We start from the raw sequence: 19,380 nt of genomic DNA on the forward strand, positions 1-19,380 counted from the left end.
TCAGCAGCCCTAGCCTGTAAACAGCTGAGAGGTTCGCACACATTTGATGTGTTGGCAAGTGCCCTTAATGACATCCACTCTGAATTTGAAATTCGAGGGAAGATTGTGCGAACAACAACAGACAATGCCTCTAACTTCATAAAAGCGTTCAACATTTTTGGTGAAGATGAGAACAATAATGCCATTGGAAGTGATGGTGATCATGGCAGTGCATCTCAACCAGGAGAGGAAGAAGAAGATCAAGAAGGGGATGAAGAAGTGGAGTGTGTTGATGTGTCAGCACTTCTGACTGAAGATGATGGTTTAGAATTCCAGCTCCCAAAGCACCAGCGCTGTGCTTGTCACCTACTCAACCTAATAGCTACTGTTGATGCCATGAAAGCAACAACATCCAATGAGGCATACAAGAAAGTGTACCGTTCAACATTTGGCAAGTGTAGTGCACTTTGGAACAAATGTGGAAAATCCACCCTTGCAGCCGAAACTGTTGAAGATGCTTGCTCCCTCCAGCTGCTGCGTCCGTATTCCACCAGGTGGAACTCCCTGTTCCTGGCAGTGGAAAGACTGCTGAGAATAATTAAAGAAAAGGGAGAGGGGACCATCAGAGTCATCTGCACTGACTTAAAGCTTCCAATGTAAGTAGGAATTATGTGTTTTATTTCATCATAATCGAACATCTGGAATGTCTTTCTTTGTCCCATTCTTTCGTGGACACTAAAAACTTTACATTACATCACATTCTATCCCAACTTCCACTTCAATTTTACTGAATTACTCTTCCAGCAGTTATTTTGATGAATCCAATGAAATGGTTACAGTGTTATAAAAACAATGTTGTTGTGTTTTGTTTTCAACAGGTTTAATCCAGCTGAACTCGCCTTTCTCGCAGAGTATGCCGCTGCCATGAGCCCTGTCGCCCAGGCTACCAACATCTTGCAAGCAGAAGCAAATGTCATGATGGGGTGGCTACTTCCAACCATCAACCTGCTCACTGTCAAACTTGACAGAGTCAAGTTGCCACTGAAGTACTGCAAGCCTCTGGTGGATGCTCTACAGGTAACTTTTACTATTGTATTTATTTTCTATTGTCTTATCTCTTCAATGATTCATTTTTATTAATTTAAGTTTCTTTGCCACTTTGTCTCAATGCTTAAATGTTTTATGTAAAGTACATTGTGAATTGCCTTGTTGCTGAAATCTGCTATAAATAACCTGCCTTGCAGGTGGGAATCATGAACCGTTTTGGCCACATGTCAGGAGAACCAGAGTTGATCGCTGCTGCGATTCTGCTTCCGAAATTCCGAACGATGTGGACAAAGGATGAAGCCACAATCAAAACGGGTAAGATATCATGGGGATAGAGCAACATTAGGTGTATATTTTCACAATTTGTCATACTGGCAATTCACAAATCAAGATTCTGATTGCTGCACAACAAATTTACCCTTGGTACTAATAAAGAAACCTTGAATTATAGGTGCATGGATGGTACATGAAACTAAAATAGCAAACCTTAAATTAAAAGTTTGTGTTGGGGTCATGCCATGGCAGATTAGACAGTTGCATTAGTTGTATAATTTATATTTTTATCCACACTATTTCAGGAATTGACTACATCAGGCAGCATCTGGAAGAGCCCTCACTGCAGATAGGCGATGCCAGCAGGTCCACTTCGTCTGATGAGGATGACTTTTTCTCTGCCCTGCAGTCGTCTCAAATACAAGATGGCACCAAACAGCTGGATGGGTACATGGCCTGTTCAGCAGATCACATGGCCTTGCTGAAGTCCTTCCCAGCAGTGTGCAAGCTTTCTGTGAAGCTGAACACTCCTCTACCTGCCTCAGCGGCCTGTGAAAGGCTATTTAGCATCGCAGGACTTGTCTTCAGTCCAAGAAGAGTAAGACTGAATTCTGGCAACTTTGAAAACCAGCTTCTTTTGAAGATGAACAGACACCTTTTCAGTTTCAACTAATGACTGGCGTATTAGTAGCTGCTGGACATAGGTTGTGTGAGTGAGTGAGTGAGTGAGTGAGTGAGTGAGTGAGCGAGCGTGTGATGGAGCCCTACAAATGCCAATACCACATGACCAAAATGTTCTCCCTACCAGCAGGTTTTTTTTGTTGTTGAAAGAAATAAGTTATTTATTTTTCATTTTTACCTGAAGTTCATACAAGTTCATGTTTGTTTTTTTCTTTGTCAGCTCTAAAAATATGCTGTTTGTTCTTTGAACTTAAGAGATTGTGCCTGAAAAGTACTGGAAAAGACTGATTTTGATTTGATAAGTGAGATTAAGAAGATATGGGAACCCTGAATATGCTTTACTGTAAGAAAGCCACAATAAATGTCACAATCAAAGTTCTAACCGCTTGCTTTTTTTTATATATATATCAAAAAAAAAAAATTACTTTTACTTCAAATACTTAAGTACATTAAATATCAGAAAATTACTTTTGATACTTAAGTACAGTATATATCAGATACTTTAAGACTTTTAATTAAGTAATATTCTAAAAGGTAACTTTCACTTCTACCAAAGTCTTTTTCTAGTACGATACTTGTACTTTTACTCAAGTATTGCTTTCTAGTACTTTATACAACACTGCTGGGCAGTCTATAGTTTCAGTCGCTTTCGAACAAGCGTACCCTAGAAGCGGTGGGACTGACGTCCAAATCAAGTTTCGGAAGTGTAGTGGTTATCACGTTTGCTTTACACGCGAAAGGTCCTCAGTTCAAAACTGGGCGGAAACAAGTGGATGCATTTTAAATATAAATGCTGCAATTCGCTACAAAACCCTTACTTTTGAGACAGGTGAAGGCCATCGTACCAAGGAGCTGTAGGCAGACTGCCATGCCGAATGACACTAGGTGGGTGCCGAATGACCTCTGTTCTGTTGTTTGTGGAATTTACAGACTGTCACACTGCCTGCAGGGCAGATTATGGGAAGGAGCCATCTTCTAAAAAGCACATCCGTCTCAATAATAGGTTTCTGTAGGTTTCTGACAGAAAATGTAAACTCTTTGGCACGCTAGGTGGGTGCAGCGCTCATTTCCTTTATATGCTTTTTAATAAGCGTGCACCTAAAGATTTATGTCTGCAACCTGAAGACGTGTTTGTAGTGTAGTGGTTATCACGTTCGCCTCACACGCGAAAAGTCCCCAGTTCATAACTGGGCGGAAACTGTGGGTGATTTTTGCAAAAATTTCGTATGCGATTTTCTGTTGAGCAGGTCAGTACACTTGCAGGGATGTTTGTTGTTTAATCTCTTTAGAAAAGGACAAAAATAAAACAAATGACCATTGAGGTTTCCTGTACAGTAATATAAAATGTTCGGTCTGCCAACAAAATTAGCAGCTTTTTGCCATGTTAAAAACACTGGGCAGTCTATAGTTTCAGTCGCTTTTGAACAAGCGTACGCTAGAAGAGGTGGGAATGAGATCCAAACCAAGTTTCCGTAGTGTAGTGGTTATCACGTTCGCTTTACACGCGAAAAGTCCTCAGTTCAAAATTGGTTGGAAACAAGTGGAGGCATGTTAAATATAAATGCTGCAATTCGCTACAAAACCCTTACTTTTAAGACAGGTGAAGGCCATCGTACCAAGGAGCTGTAGGCAGACTGCCATGCCGAATGACACTAGGTGGGTGCCGTCCAAATCAAGTTTCCGTAGTGTAGTGGTTATCACGTTTGCTTTACACGCAAAAGGTCCTCAGTTCAAAACTGGGCGGAAACAAGTGGATTCATTTTAAATATAAATGCTACAAAACCCTTACTTTTGAGACAGGTGAAGGCCATCGTACCAAGGAGCTGTAGGCAGACTGCCATGCCGAAAGACACTAGGTGGGTGCCGTCCAAATCAAGTTTCCGTAGTGTAGTGGTTATCACGTTCGCTTTACACGCGAAAGGTCCTCAGTTCAAAATTGGGTGGAAACAAGTGGAGGCATGTTAAATATAAATGCTGCAATTCGCTACAAAACCCTTACATTTAAGACAGGTGAAGGCCATCGTACCAAGGAGCTGTAGGCAGACTGCCATGCCGAATGACACTAGGTGGGTGCCGTCCAAATCAAGTTTCCGTAGTGTAGTGGTTATCACGTTTGCTTTACATGCAAAAGGTCCTCAGTTCAAAACTGGGCGGAAACAAGTGGATGCATTTTAAATATAAATGCTACAAAACCCTTACTTTTGAGACAGGTGAAGGCCATCGTACCAAGGAGCTGTAGGCAGACTGCCATGCCGAAAGACACTAGGTGGGTGCCGTCCAAATCAAGTTTCCGTAGTGTAGTGGTTATCACGTTCGCTTTACACGCGAAAGGTCCTCAGTTCAAAATTGGGTGGAAACAAGTGGAGGCATGTTAAATATAAATGCTGCAATTCGTTACAAAACCCTTACTTTTAAGACAGGTGAAGGCCATCGTATCAAGGAGCTGTAGGCAGACTGCCATGCCGAATGACACTAGGTGGGTGCCGAATGACCTCTGTTCTGTTGTTTGTGGAATTTACAGACTTTCACACTGCTTGCAGGGCAGATTATGGGAAGGAGCCATCTTCTAAAAAGCACATCCCTCGCAACAATAGGTTTCTGTAGTGTAGTGGTCATCACATTCGCCTAACACGCGAAAGGTCCTCGGTTCGAAACCGAGCAGAAACAGTGGTTGGATTCTGACATAAAATGTAAACTCTTTGGCACGCTAGGTGGGTGCAGCGCTTATTTCCTTTATATGCTTTTTAATAAGCGTGCACCTAAAGATTTATGTCTGCAACCTGAAGACGTGTTTGTTATGTAGTGGTTATCACGTTCGCCTCACACGCGAAAAGTCCCCAGTTCGAAACTGGGCGGAAACTGTGGGTGATTTTTGCAAATATTTCGTATGCGATTTTCTGTTGAGCAGGTCAGTACACTTGAAGGGATGTTTGTTGTTTAATCTCTTTAGAAAAGGACAAAAATAAAACAAATGAACATTGAGGTAATATACTCAATGTACACTGTACACTGTACAGTAATAATACACTGTACAGTAATATAAAATGTTCGGTCTGCCAACAAAATTAGCAGCTTTTTGCCATGTTAAAAACACTGGGCAGTCTATAGTTTAAGTCGCTTTTGAACAAGCGTACGCTAGAAGAGGTGGGAATGAGATCCAAACCAAGTTTCAGTAGTGTAGTGGTTATCACGTTCGCTTTACACGCGAAAGGTCCTCAGTTCAAAATTGGGTGGAAACAAGTGGAGGCATGTTAAATATAAATGCTGCAATTCGCTAACAAGTGGATTCACTTGTTTAAGACAGGTGAAGGCAATCGTACCAAGGAGCTGTAGGCAGACTGCCATGCCGAATGACACTAGGTGGGTACCGTCCAAATCAAGTTTCCGTAGTGTAGTGGTTATCACGTTTGCTTTACACGCAAAATGTCCTCAGTTCAAAACTGGGCGGAAACAAGTGGATGCATTTTAAATATAAATGCTACAAAACCCTTACTTTTGAGACAGGTGAAGGCCATCGTACCAAGGAGCTGTAGGCAGACTGCCATGCCGAATGACCTCTGTTCTGTTGTTTGTGGAATTCACAGACTGTCACACTGCTTGCAGAGCAGATTATGGGAAGGAGCCATCTTCTAAAAAGCACATGCCATGATATCACGTTCGCTTTACACGCAAAGGTCTTCAGTTCAAAACTGGGTGGAAACAAGTGGAGGCATGTTAAATATAAATGCTGCAATTCGATACAAAACCCTTACTTTTGAGACAGGTGAAGGCCATCGTACCAAGGAGCTGTAGGCAGACTGCCATGCCGAATGACACTAGGTGGGTGCCGTCCAAATCAAGTTTCCGTAGTGTAGTGGTTATCACGTTTGCTTTACACGCAAAAGGTCCTCAGTTCAAAACTGGGCGGAAACAAGTGGATTCATTTTAAATATAAATGCTACAAAACCCTTACTTTTGAGACAGGTGAAGGCCATCGTACCAAGGAGCTGTAGGCAGACTGCCATGCCGAAAGACACTAGGTGGGTGCCGTCCAAATCAAGTTTCCGTAGTGTAGTGGTTATCACGTTCGCTTTACACGCGAAAGGTCCTCAGTTCAAAATTGGGTGGAAACAAGTGGAGGCATGTTAAATATAAATGCTGCAATTCGCTACAAAACCCTTACATTTAAGACAGGTGAAGGCCATCGTACCAAGGAGCTGTAGGCAGACTGCCATGCCGAATGACACTAGGTGGGTGCCGTCCAAATCAAGTTTCTGTAGTGTAGTGGTTATCACGTTTGCTTTACATGCAAAAGGTCCTCAGTTCAAAACTGGGCGGAAACAAGTGGATGCATTTTAAATATAAATGCTACAAAACCCTTACTTTTGAGACAGGTGAAGGCCATCGTACCAAGGAGCTGTAGGCAGACTGCCATGCCGAAAGACACTAGGTGGGTGCCGTCCAAATCAAGTTTCCGTAGTGTAGTGGTTATCACGTTCGCTTTACACGCGAAAGGTCCTCAGTTCAAAATTGGGTGGAAACAAGTGGAGGCATGTTAAATATAAATGCTGCAATTCGTTACAAAACCCTTACTTTTAAGACAGGTGAAGGCCATCGTATCAAGGAGCTGTAGGCAGACTGCCATGCCGAATGACACTAGGTGGGTGCCGAATGACCTCTGTTCTGTTGTTTGTGGAATTTACAGACTTTCACACTGCTTGCAGGGCAGATTATGGGAAGGAGCCACCTTCTAAAAAGCACATCCCTCGCAACAATAGGTTTCTGTAGTGTAGTGGTCATCACATTCGCCTAACACGCGAAAGGTCCTCGGTTCGAAACCGAGCAGAAACAGTGGTTGGATTCTGACATAAAATGTAAACTCTTTGGCACGCTAGGTGGGTGCAGCGCTTATTTCCTTTATATGCTTTTTAATAAGCGTGCACCTAAAGATTTATGTCTGCAACCTGAAGACGTGTTTGTTATGTAGTGGTTATCACGTTCGCCTCACACGCGAAAAGTCCCCAGTTCGAAACTGGGCGGAAACTGTGGGTGATTTTTGCAAATATTTCGTATGCGATTTTCTGTTGAGCAGGTCAGTACACTTGAAGGGATGTTTGTTGTTTAATCTCTTTAGAAAAGGACAAAAATAAAACAAATGAACATTGAGGTTTCCTGTACAGTAATATAAAATGTTCGGTCTGCCAACAAAATTAGCAGCTTTTTGCCATGTTAAAAACACTGGGCAGTCTATAGTTTCAGTCGCTTTTGAACAAGCGTACGCTAGAAGAGGTGGGAATGAGATCCAAACCAAGTTTCAGTAGTGTAGTGGTTATCACGTTCGCTTTACACGCGAAAGGTCCTCAGTTCAAAATTGGGTGGAAACAAGTGGAGGCATGTTAAATATAAATGCTGCAATTCGCTACAAAACCCTTACTTTTAAGACAGGTGAAGGCAATCGTACCAAGGAGCTGTAGGCAGACTCCCATGCCGAATGACACTAGGTGGGTACCGTCCAAATCAAGTTTCCGTAGTGTAGTGGTTATCACGTTTGCTTTACACGCAAAATGTCCTCAGTTCAAAACTGGGCGGAAACAAGTGGATGCATTTTAAATATAAATGCTACAAAACCCTTACTTTTGAGACAGGTGAAGGCCATCGTACCAAGGAGCTGTAGGCAGACTGCCATGCCGAATGACCTCTGTTCTGTTGTTTGTGGAATTCACAGACTGTCACACTGCTTGCAGAGCAGATTATGGGAAGGAGCCATCTTCTAAAAAGCACATGCCATGATATCACGTTCGCTTTACACGCAAAGGTCTTCAGTTCAAAACTGGGTGGAAACAAGTGGAGGCATGTTAAATATAAATGCTGCAATTCGATACAAAACCCTTACGTTTGAGACAGGTGAAGGCCATCGTACCAAGGAGCTGTAGGCAGACTGCCATGCCGAATGACCTCTGTTCTGTTGTTTGTGGAATTTACAGACTGTCACACTAGTAGTTATAACCATTCCGCTTATGTCAAAATGATTTATGACCCTATGATTGACAGGTGGGCGGGGCTAACCTTTGACCTTCCGGAGGGTGTTCCGGAGGTCCTTTGATGTAGGGATTAACCTTTGACCTTCCGGAGGGGTTGTTCCGGAGGTCGCTTAATTTAGGGATTAACCTTTGACCTATCGATCGATCAAGTTGACAGTTGTCTTTACCCTATTGACCTTTGTATGATATATGGAGTTGCCAGTTGTCTTTGCCAGTTGTCTTTGCCCCATTGATTTTGACCTATTGACCCCGGGGGGAAATAACTTCTTGGTGTGGGAAATCCCCTCCGTGTCGGGGTGAGAAAATAATTTTTCTAATGTCGCATATAGATTAGAATAGATTAGAATTACAAAAGTAAAATCATCTTACCGTTTCACTATGGTGAAGAATTGGATTAAAGTTGACAGTCTCCGCACTGTGTGTGTGTGCGTCTGTCTGTGAGTGTGTGCGTGTCATCCGATATCCTGGCATTCCTGAGCACGCTATATAAATGGGGATAGTGAGAAAAGGTTTTTCTAATACTCTCACACTAAAGTTGAAAAGCATGCTGCTCCTTTAAAAGTATATGAATGAAATATTTATAAAATTTACATTTAGTCATTTACAATTTTCACACTAACTAAAGTTGAACACATTGATCTTTTAAAAAGTATATAAATGATTATAAAAAATCTTTTCAAAACAAAAATAAATATCTTACTAAAAATCTACTATAGCAGTCATTTCAGATTAAATAAGTTTAAAGTTTTTAAACACTCTGTGTTTTGACACTCTGTGATTCAGAGTGGTGGAGGAATGTGTGTGTGTGTGTGTGTGTGTGTGTGTGTGTGTGTGTGTGTGTGTGTGTGTGTGTGTGTGTGTGTGTGCGTGTGTGTTTCATGACACCCTCCCTCCCCTCAGTCTCTCAAACACCAGCGCATGACAGCAATGGTCTCCGCGCTAAGTGTGTGCGTCTGTCTGTGAGTTAGACACCACCCTATTCCTGCACCCCCTGCTGGGGGGTGAAAGTGAGAAAATATCTCCCAGTAACTAAAGTTGAACAACATTGTTCATTTAAAAGTATATAAATAAAATGCTTGCATCATTCATTGTAAATAAATAATATTCCAATTATAGCAGTCCAAAAATAAAAATCATCTTCCATTTAGACTGTTGAAGAAGCTATACAGTATGAACGGATGATCAGAAATAAAATCATAACGTGTTTCATGCAGTTTACGAACCGATGACAAAAATAAAAATCAGCTTACCGTTTCAGAGTACTGAAGAATTGGATTAAAGTTGACACTCAAAGCGCTAAGTGTGTGTGTGCTTGCAACACTGGGAGATGTATCCATGGACCGTCTTTAGCACCTGTTGTTTTCACGATTCATACTAATTTATGGTCGCGAGCATATCCTGAAAAACAACAACTGTATAGAAAAGACTCAAAGGAGCCGGTACCGCTGTACGTGCCACTTCACCCTACCGATACGCTTTCCAATTAAAAAAAATCGTATCTCAAGAGAGGAGTGTCTCTTTTGTGACAGTTTTGACCTTCTATCCGTGAAATACGGCGACAAATGTTGGATAGATCTCTGAGAACGACCTCTCTGTGAACTCGCCTGTACCATTCATAGAACACGCGCGCCATCTAGCGGACACACATAGTTATATCTTTCCCATACATTTTCACTGCATCTCAGAATGTATATATGTATATATAGATGACGGCTCGAACCCTGGCAAACCATATCTTGTCCAAACTTCAAGACTGCACAGCTCAACTCATCAACATGCAAAACAGTGAGTATTTTCTCTTTGTAATTCTTTTATGCTATGGTGTTTTAAAGATTGTTTTTTCACATAGGGTGTGAAACAATAGATGTGAATTTTTAAATATGTAAAATTATATTAATAAAGTATGATTTTTAAAAATATCTGGGTACAGATATTAAGTATCATAAACTATGATTTTAAAAATATAAAACAAATGACCATTGAGGTTTCCTGTACAGTAATATAAAATGTTCGGTCTGCCAACAAAATTAGCAGCTTTTTGCCATGTTAAAAACACTGGGCAGTCTATAGTTTCAGTCGCTTTTGAACAAGCGTACCCTAGAAGCGGTGGGACTGACGTCCAAATCAAGTTTCGGAAGTGTAGTGGTTATCACGTTTGCTTTACACGCGAAAGGTCCTCAGTTCAAAATTGGGTGGAAACAAGTGGAGGCATGTTAAATATAAATGCTGCAATTCGCTACAAAACCCTTACTTTTGAGACAGGTGAAGGCCATCGTACCAAGGAGCTGTAGGCAGACTGCCATGCCGAATGACACTAGGTGGGTGCCGAATGACCTCTGTTCTGTTGTTTGTGGAATTTATAGACTGTCACACTGCCTGCAGGGCAGATTATGGGAAGGAGCCATCTTCTAAAAAGCACATCCGTCTCAATAATAGGTTTCTGTAGTGTAGTGGTCATCACATTCGCCTAACACGCGAAAGGTCTTCGGTTCGAAACCGAGCAGAAACAGTGGTTGGATTATGACAGAAAATGTAAACTCTTTGGCACGCTAGGTGGGTGCATCGCTCATTTCCTTTATATGCTTTTTAATAAGCGTGCACCTAAAGATTTATGTCTGCAACCTGAAGACGTGTTTGTAGTGTAGTGGTTATCACGTTCGCCTCACACGCGAAAAGTCCCCAGTTCATAACTGGGCGGAAACTGTGGGTGATTTTTGCAAAAATTTCGTATGCGATTTTCTGTTGAGCAGGTCAGTACACTTGCAGGGATGTTTGTTGTTTAATCTCTTTAGAAAAGGACAAAAATAAAACAAATGACCATTGAGGTTTCCTGTACAGTAATATAAAATGTTCGGTCTGCCAACAAAATTAGCAGCTTTTTGCCATGTTAAAAACACTGGGCAGTCTATAGTTTCAGTCGCTTTTGAACAAGCGTACGCTAGAAGAGGTGGGAATGAGATCCAAACCAAGTTTCCGTAGTGTAGTGGTTATCACGTTCGCTTTACACGCGAAAAGTCCTCAGTTCAAAATTGGGTGGAAACAAGTGGAGGCATGTTAAATATAAATGCTGCAATTCGCTACAAAACCCTTACTTTTAAGACAGGTGAAGGCCATCGTACCAAGGAGCTGTAGGCAGACTGCCATGCCGAATGACACTAGGTGGGTGCCGTCCAAATCAAGTTTCCGTAGTGTAGTGGTTATCACGTTTGCTTTACACGCAAAAGGTCCTCAGTTCAAAACTGGGCGGAAACAAGTGGATTCATTTTAAATATAAATGCTACAAAACCCTTACTTTTGAGACAGGTGAAGGTCATCGTACCAAGGAGCTGTAGGCAGACTGCCATGCCGAAAGACACTAGGTGGGTGCCGTCCAAATCAAGTTTCCGTAGTGTAGTGGTTATCACGTTCGCTTTACACGCGAAAGGTCCTCAGTTCAAAATTGGGTGGAAACAAGTGGAGGCATGTTAAATATAAATGCTGCAATTCGTTACAAAACCCTTACTTTTAAGACAGGTGAAGGCCATCGTATCAAGGAGCTGTAGGCAGACTGCCATGCCGAATGACACTGGGTGGGTGCCAAATGACCTCTGTTCTGTTGTTTGTGGAATTTACAGACTTTCACACTGCTTGCAGGGCAGATTATGGGAAGGAGCCATCTTCTAAAAAGCACATCCCTCTCAACAATAGGTTTCTGTAGTGTAGTGGTCATCACATTCGCCTAACACGCGAAAGGTCCTCGGTTCGAAACCGAGCAGAAACAGTGGTTGGATTCTGACATAAAATGTAAACCCTTTGGCACGCGAGGTGGGTGCAGCGCTTATTTCCTTTATATGCTTTTTAATAAGCGTGCACCTAAAGATTTATGTCTGCAACCTGAAGACGTGTTTGTTATGTAGTGGTTATCACGTTCGCCTCACACGCGAAAAGTCCCCAGTTCGAAACTGGGCGGAAACTGTGGGTGATTTTTGCAAATATTTCGTATGCGATTTTCTGTTGACCAGGTCAGTACACTTGCAGGGATGTTTGTTGTTTAATCTCTTTAGAAAAGGACAAAAATAAAACAAATGAACATTGAGGTTTCCTGTACAGTAATATAAAATGTTCGGTCTGCCAACAAAATTAGCAGCTTTTTGCCATGTTAAAAACACTGGGCAGTCTATAGTTTCAGTCGCTTTTAACAAGCGTACGCTAGAAGAGGTGGGAATGAGATCCAAACCAAGTTTCCGTAGTGTAGTGGTTATCACGTTCGCTTTACACGCGAAAGGTCCTCAGTTCAAAATTGGGTGGAAACAAGTGGAGGCATGTTAAATATAAATGCTGCAATTCGCTACAAAACCCTTACTTTTAAGACAGGTGAAGGCCATCGTACCAAGGAGCTGTAGGCAGACTGCTATGCCGAATGACACTAGGTGGGTACCGTCCAAATCAAGTTTCCGTAGTGTAGTGGTTATCACGTTTGCTTTACACGCAAAATGTCCTCAGTTCAAAACTGGGCGGAAACAAGTGGATGCATTTTAAATATAAATGCTACAAAACCCTTACTTTTGAGACAGGTGAAGGCCATCGTACCAAGGAGCTGTAGACAGACTGCCATGCCGAATGACCTCTGTTCTGTTGTTTGTGGAATTTACAGACTGTCACACTAGTAGTTATAACCATTCGGCTTATGTCAAAATGATTTATGACCCTATGATTGACAGGTGGGCGGGGCTAACCTTTGACCTTCCGGAGGGTGTTCCGGAGGTCCTTTGATGTAGGGATTAACCTTTGACCTTCCGGAGGGGTTGTTCCGGAGGTCGCTTAATTTAGGGATTAACCTTTGACCTATCGATCGATCAAGTTGACAGTTGTCTTTACCCTATTGACCTTTGTATGATATATGGAGTTGCCAGTTGTCTTTGCCAGTTGTCTTTGCCCCATTGATTTTGACCTATTGACCCCGGGGGGAAATAACTTCTTGGTGTGGGAAATCCCCTCCGTGTCGGGGTGAGAAAATAATTTTTCTAATGTCGCATATAGATTAGAATAGATTAGAATTACAAAAGTAAAATCATCTTACCGTTTCACTATGGTGAAGAATTGGATTAAAGTTGACAGTCTCCGCACTGTGTGTGTGTGCGTCTGTCTGTGAGTGTGTGCGTGTCATCCGATATCCTGGCATTCCTGAGCACGCTATATAAATGGGGATAGTGAGAAAAGGTTTTTCTAATACTCTCACACTAAAGTTGAAAAGCATGCTGCTCCTTTAAAAGTATATGAATGAAATATTTATAAAATTTACATTTAGTCATTTACAATTTTCACACTAACTAAAGTTGAACACATTGATCTTTTAAAAAGTATATAAATGATTATAAAAAATCTTTTCAAAACAAAAATAAATATCTTACTAAAAATCTACTATAGCAGTCATTTCAGATTAAATAAGTTTAAAGTTTTTAAACACTCTGTGTTTTGACACTCTGTGATTCAGAGTGGTGGAGGAATGTGTGTGTGTGTGTGTGTGTGTGTGTGTGTGTGTGTGTGTGTGTGTGTGTGTGTGTGTGTGTGTGTGTGTGTGTGTGTGTGTGTGTGTGTGTGTGTGTGTGTGTGTGTGTGCGTGTGTGTTTCATGACACCCTCCCTCCCCTCAGTCTCTCAAACACCAGCGCATGACAGCAATGGTCTCCGCGCTAAGTGTGTGCGTCTGTCTGTGAGTTAGACACCACCCTATTCCTGCACCCCCTGCTGGGGGGTGAAAGTGAGAAAATATCTCCCAGTAACTAAAGTTGAACAACATTGTTCATTTAAAAGTATATAAATAAAATGCTTGCATCATTCATTGTAAATAAATAATATTCCAATTATAGCAGTCCAAAAATAAAAATCATCTTCCATTTAGACTGTTGAAGAAGCTATACAGTATGAACGGATGATCAGAAATAAAATCATAACGTGTTTCATGCAGTTTACGAACCGATGACAAAAATAAAAATCAGCTTACCGTTTCAGAGTACTGAAGAATTGGATTAAAGTTGACACTCAAAGCGCTAAGTGTGTGTGTGCTTGCAACACTGGGAGATGTATCCATGGACCGTCTTTAGCACCTGTTGTTTTCACGATTCATACTAATTTATGGTCGCGAGCATATCCTGAAAAACAACAACTGTATAGAAAAGACTCAAAGGAGCCGGTACCGCTGTACGTGCCACTTCACCCTACCGATACGCTTTCCAATTAAAAAAAATCGTATCTCAAGAGAGGAGTGTCTCTTTTGTGACAGTTTTGACCTTCTATCCGTGAAATACGGCGACAAATGTTGGATAGATCTCTGAGAACGACCTCTCTGTGAACTCGCCTGTACCATTCATAGAACACGCGCGCCATCTAGCGGACACACATAGTTATATCTTTCCCATACATTTTCACTGCATCTCAGAATGTATATATGTATATATAGATGACGGCTCGAACCCTGGCAAACCATATCTTGTCCAAACTTCAAGACTGCACAGCTCAACTCATCAACATGCAAAACAGTGAGTATTTTCTCTTTGTAATTCTTTTATGCTATGGTGTTTTAAAGATTGTTTTTTCACATAGGGTGTGAAACAATAGATGTGAATTTTTAAATATGTAAAATTATATTAATAAAGTATGATTTTTAAAAATATCTGGGTACAGATATTAAGTATCATAAACTATGATTTTAAAAATATAAAACAAATGACCATTGAGGTTTCCTGTACAGTAATATAAAATGTTCGGTCTGCCAACAAAATTAGCAGCTTTTTGCCATGTTAAAAACACTGGGCAGTCTATAGTTTCAGTCGCTTTTGAACAAGCGTACCCTAGAAGCGGTGGGACTGACGTCCAAATCAAGTTTCGGAAGTGTAGTGGTTATCACGTTTGCTTTACACGCGAAAGGTCCTCAGTTCAAAATTGGGTGGAAACAAGTGGAGGCATGTTAAATATAAATGCTGCAATTCGCTACAAAACCCTTACTTTTGAGACAGGTGAAGGCCATCGTACCAAGGAGCTGTAGGCAGACTGCCATGCCGAATGACACTAGGTGGGTGCCGAATGACCTCTGTTCTGTTGTTTGTGGAATTTATAGACTGTCACACTGCCTGCAGGGCAGATTATGGGAAGGAGCCATCTTCTAAAAAGCACATCCGTCTCAATAATAGGTTTCTGTAGTGTAGTGGTCATCACATTCGCCTAACACGCGAAAGGTCTTCGGTTCGAAACCGAGCAGAAACAGTGGTTGGATTATGACAGAAAATGTAAACTCTTTGGCACGCTAGGTGGGTGCATCGCTCATTTCCTTTATATGCTTTTTAATAAGCGTGCACCTAAAGATTTATGTCTGCAACCTGAAGACGTGTTTGTAGTGTAGTGGTTATCACGTTCGCCTCACACGCGAAAAGTCCCCAGTTCATAACTGGGCGGAAACTGTGGGTGATTTTTGCAAAAATTTCGTATGCGATTTTCTGTTGAGCAGGTCAGTACACTTGCAGGGATGTTTGTTGTTTAATCTCTTTAGAAAAGGACAAAAATAAAACAAATGACCATTGAGGTTTCCTGTACAGTAATATAAAATGTTCGGTCTGCCAACAAAATTAGCAGCTTTTTGCCATGTTAAAAACACTGGGCAGTCTATAGTTTCAGTCGCTTTTGAACAAGCGTACGCTAGAAGAGGTGGGAATGAGATCCAAACCAAGTTTCCGTAGTGTAGTGGTTATCACGTTCGCTTTACACGCGAAAAGTCCTCAGTTCAAAATTGGGTGGAAACAAGTGGAGGCATGTTAAATATAAATGCTGCAATTCGCTACAAAACCCTTACTTTTAAGACAGGTGAAGGCCATCGTACCAAGGAGCTGTAGGCAGACTGCCATGCCGAATGACACTAGGTGGGTGCCGTCCAAATCAAGTTTCCGTAGTGTAGTGGTTATCACGTTTGCTTTACACGCAAAAGGTCCTCAGTTCAAAACTGGGCGGAAACAAGTGGATTCATTTTAAATATAAATGCTACAAAACCCTTACTTTTGAGACAGGTGAAGGTCATCGTACCAAGGAGCTGTAGGCAGACTGCCATGCCGAAAGACACTAGGTGGGTGCCGTCCAAATCAAGTTTCCGTAGTGTAGTGGTTATCACGTTCGCTTTACACGCGAAAGGTCCTCAGTTCAAAATTGGGTGGAAACAAGTGGAGGCATGTTAAATATAAATGCTGCAATTCGTTACAAAACCCTTACTTTTAAGACAGGTGAAGGCCATCGTATCAAGGAGCTGTAGGCAGACTGCCATGCCGAATGACACTGGGTGGGTGCCAAATGACCTCTGTTCTGTTGTTTGTGGAATTTACAGACTTTCACACTGCTTGCAGGGCAGATTATGGGAAGGAGCCATCTTCTAAAAAGCACATCCCTCTCAACAATAGGTTTCTGTAGTGTAGTGGTCATCACATTCGCCTAACACGCGAAAGGTCCTCGGTTCGAAACCGAGCAGAAACAGTGGTTGGATTCTGACATAAAATGTAAACCCTTTGGCACGCGAGGTGGGTGCAGCGCTTATTTCCTTTATATGCTTTTTAATAAGCGTGCACCTAAAGATTTATGTCTGCAACCTGAAGACGTGTTTGTTATGTAGTGGTTATCACGTTCGCCTCACACGCGAAAAGTCCCCAGTTCGAAACTGGGCGGAAACTGTGGGTGATTTTTGCAAATATTTCGTATGCGATTTTCTGTTGACCAGGTCAGTACACTTGAAGGGATGTTTGTTGTTTAATCTCTTTAGAAAAGGACAAAAATAAAACAAATGAACATTGAGGTTTCCTGTACAGTAATATAAAATGTTCGGTCTGCCAACAAAATTAGCAGCTTTTTGCCATGTTAAAAACACTGGGCAGTCTATAGTTTCAGTCGCTTTTAACAAGCGTACGCTAGAAGAGGTGGGAATGAGATCCAAACCAAGTTTCCGTAGTGTAGTGGTTATCACGTTCGCTTTACACGCGAAAGGTCCTCAGTTCAAAATTGGGTGGAAACAAGTGGAGGCATGTTAAATATAAATGCTGCAATTCGCTACAAAACCCTTACTTTTAAGACAGGTGAAGGCCATCGTACCAAGGAGCTGTAGGCAGACTGCTATGCCGAATGACACTAGGTGGGTACCGTCCAAATCAAGTTTCCGTAGTGTAGTGGTTATCACGTTTGCTTTACACGCAAAATGTCCTCAGTTCAAAACTGGGCGGAAACAAGTGGATGCATTTTAAATATAAATGCTACAAAACCCTTACTTTTGAGACAGGTGAAGGCCATCGTACCAAGGAGCTGTAGGCAGACTGCCATGCCGAATGACCTCTGTTCTGTTGTTTGTGGAATTTACAGACTGTCACACTAGTAGTTATAACCATTCGGCTTATGTCAAAATGATTTATGACCCTATGATTGACAGGTGGGCGGGGCTAACCTTTGACCTTCCGGAGGGTGTTCCGGAGGTCCTTTGATGTAGGGATTAACCTTTGACCTTCCGGAGGGGTTGTTCCGGAGGTCGCTTAATTTAGGGATTAACCTTTGACCTATCGATCGATCAAGTTGACAGTTGTCTTTACCCTATTGACCTTTGTATGGTATATGAAGTTGCCAGTTGTCTTTGCCAGTTGTCTTTGCCCCATTGATTTTGACCTATTGACCCCGGGGGGAAATAACTTCTTGGTGTGGGAAATCCCCTCCGTGTCGGGGTGAGAAAATAATTTTTCTAATGTCGCATATAGATTAGAATAGATTAGAATTACAAATGTAAAATCATCTTACCGTTTCACTATGGTGAAGAATTGGATTAAAGTTGACAGTCTCCGCACTGTGTGTGTGTGCGTCTGTCTGTGAGTGTGTGCGTGTCATCCGATATCCTGGCATTCCTGAGCACGCTATATAAATGGGGATAGTGAGAAAAGGTTTTTCTAATACTCTCACACTAAAGTTGAAAAGCATGCTGCTCCTTTAAAAGTATATGAATGAAATATTTATAAAATTTACATTTAGTCATTTACAATTTTCACACTAACTAAAGTTGAACACATTGATCTTTTAAAAAGTATATAAATGATTATAAAAAATCTTTTCAAAACAAAAATAAATATCTTACTAAAAATCTACTGAAGCAGTCATTTCAGATTAAATAAGTTTAAAGTTTTTAAACACTCTGTGTTTTGACACTCTGTGATTCAGAGTGGTGGAGGAATGTGTGTGTGTGTGTGTGTGTGTGTGTGTGTGTGTGTGTGTGTGTGTGTGTGTGTGTGTGTGTGTGTGTGTGTGTGTGTGTGTGTGTGTGTGTATGTGTGTGTGCGTGTGTGTTTCATGACACCCTCCCTCCCCTCAGTCTCTCAAACACCAGCGCATGACAGCAATGGTCTCCGCGCTAAGTGTGTGCGTCTGTCTGTGAGTGAGACACCACCCTATTCCTGCACCCCCTGCTGGGGGGTGAAAGTGAGAAAATATCTCCCAGTAACTAAAGTTGAACAACATTGTTCATTTAAAAGTATATAAATAAAATGCTTGCATCATTCATTGTAAATAAATAATATTCCAATTATAGCAGTCCAAAAATAAAAATCATCTTCCATTTAGACTGTTGAAGAAGCTATACAGTATGAACGGATGATCAGAAATAAAATCATAACGTATTTCATGCAGTTTACGAACCGATGACAAAAATAAAAATCAGCTTACCGTTTCAGAGTACTGAAGAATTGGATTAAAGTTGACACTCAAAGCGCTAAGTGTGTGTGTGCTTGCAACACTGGGAGATGTATCCATGGACCGTCTTTAGCACCTGTTGTTTTCACGATTCATACTAATTTATGGTCGCGAGCATATCCTGAAAAACAACAACTGTATAGAAAAGACTCAAAGGAGCCGGTACCGCTGTACGTGCCACTTCACCCTACCGATACGCTTTCCAATTAAAAAAAATCGTATCTCAAGAGAGGAGTGTCTCTTTTGTGACAGTTTTGACCTTCTATCCGTGAAATACGGCGACAAATGTTGGATAGATCTCTGAGAACGACCTCTCTGTGAACTCGCCTGTACCATTCATAGAACACACGCGCCATCTAGCGGACACACATAGTTATATCTTTCCCATACATTTTCACTGCATCTCAGAATGTATATATATATATATAGATGACGGCTCGAACCCTGGCAAACCATATCTTGTCCAAACTTCAAGACTGCACAGCTCAACTCATCAACATGCAAAACAGTGAGTATTTTCTCTTTGTAATTCTTTTATGCTATGGTGTTTTAAAGATTGTTTTTTCACATAGGGTGTGAAACAATAGATGTGAATTTTTAAATATGTAAAATTATATTAATAAAGTATGATTTTTAAAAATATCTGG

At 41.4% G+C, this 19,380-nt stretch overlaps 16 non-coding genes across 16 annotated transcripts; all 16 read left to right on the plus strand.

Moving 5' to 3' along the window:
• Window positions 1–3,656: 3,656 nt before the first annotated feature.
• Window positions 3,657–3,729, plus strand: trnav-uac (transfer RNA valine (anticodon UAC)). Its single transcript has one exon. It is a non-coding gene; the product is annotated as a tRNA-Val (tRNA).
• Window positions 3,730–4,066: 337 nt separating this feature from the next.
• Window positions 4,067–4,139, plus strand: trnav-uac (transfer RNA valine (anticodon UAC)). Its single transcript has one exon. It is a non-coding gene; the product is annotated as a tRNA-Val (tRNA).
• Window positions 4,140–4,574: 435 nt separating this feature from the next.
• Window positions 4,575–4,647, plus strand: trnav-aac (transfer RNA valine (anticodon AAC)). The gene has a single exon. It is a non-coding gene; the product is annotated as a tRNA-Val (tRNA).
• Window positions 4,648–5,360: 713 nt separating this feature from the next.
• trnav-uac (transfer RNA valine (anticodon UAC)) lies at window positions 5,361–5,433 on the plus strand. Its single transcript has one exon. It is a non-coding gene; the product is annotated as a tRNA-Val (tRNA).
• A 386-nt stretch (window positions 5,434–5,819) lies between these two features.
• Window positions 5,820–5,892, plus strand: trnav-uac (transfer RNA valine (anticodon UAC)). Its single transcript has one exon. It is a non-coding gene; the product is annotated as a tRNA-Val (tRNA).
• Window positions 5,893–6,229: 337 nt separating this feature from the next.
• Window positions 6,230–6,302, plus strand: trnav-uac (transfer RNA valine (anticodon UAC)). The gene has a single exon. It is a non-coding gene; the product is annotated as a tRNA-Val (tRNA).
• A 435-nt stretch (window positions 6,303–6,737) lies between these two features.
• Window positions 6,738–6,810, plus strand: trnav-aac (transfer RNA valine (anticodon AAC)). The gene has a single exon. It is a non-coding gene; the product is annotated as a tRNA-Val (tRNA).
• A 670-nt stretch (window positions 6,811–7,480) lies between these two features.
• trnav-uac (transfer RNA valine (anticodon UAC)) lies at window positions 7,481–7,553 on the plus strand. Its single transcript has one exon. It is a non-coding gene; the product is annotated as a tRNA-Val (tRNA).
• Window positions 7,554–10,436: 2,883 nt separating this feature from the next.
• trnav-aac (transfer RNA valine (anticodon AAC)) lies at window positions 10,437–10,509 on the plus strand. The gene has a single exon. It is a non-coding gene; the product is annotated as a tRNA-Val (tRNA).
• A 670-nt stretch (window positions 10,510–11,179) lies between these two features.
• Window positions 11,180–11,252, plus strand: trnav-uac (transfer RNA valine (anticodon UAC)). The gene has a single exon. It is a non-coding gene; the product is annotated as a tRNA-Val (tRNA).
• Window positions 11,253–11,687: 435 nt separating this feature from the next.
• On the plus strand, window positions 11,688–11,760 carry trnav-aac (transfer RNA valine (anticodon AAC)). Its single transcript has one exon. It is a non-coding gene; the product is annotated as a tRNA-Val (tRNA).
• A 669-nt stretch (window positions 11,761–12,429) lies between these two features.
• trnav-uac (transfer RNA valine (anticodon UAC)) lies at window positions 12,430–12,502 on the plus strand. Its single transcript has one exon. It is a non-coding gene; the product is annotated as a tRNA-Val (tRNA).
• Window positions 12,503–15,168: 2,666 nt separating this feature from the next.
• trnav-aac (transfer RNA valine (anticodon AAC)) lies at window positions 15,169–15,241 on the plus strand. Its single transcript has one exon. It is a non-coding gene; the product is annotated as a tRNA-Val (tRNA).
• Window positions 15,242–15,911: 670 nt separating this feature from the next.
• Window positions 15,912–15,984, plus strand: trnav-uac (transfer RNA valine (anticodon UAC)). The gene has a single exon. It is a non-coding gene; the product is annotated as a tRNA-Val (tRNA).
• Window positions 15,985–16,419: 435 nt separating this feature from the next.
• trnav-aac (transfer RNA valine (anticodon AAC)) lies at window positions 16,420–16,492 on the plus strand. The gene has a single exon. It is a non-coding gene; the product is annotated as a tRNA-Val (tRNA).
• Window positions 16,493–17,161: 669 nt separating this feature from the next.
• trnav-uac (transfer RNA valine (anticodon UAC)) lies at window positions 17,162–17,234 on the plus strand. Its single transcript has one exon. It is a non-coding gene; the product is annotated as a tRNA-Val (tRNA).
• Window positions 17,235–19,380: the final 2,146 nt, after the last annotated feature.

This window comes from Siphateles boraxobius, unplaced genomic scaffold, assembly GCF_051911475.1.
Source record: "Siphateles boraxobius isolate OS27281-9 unplaced genomic scaffold, OSU_SipBor_1 6, whole genome shotgun sequence".
NCBI classification, from domain to species: domain Eukaryota; kingdom Metazoa; phylum Chordata; class Actinopteri; order Cypriniformes; family Leuciscidae; genus Siphateles; species Siphateles boraxobius.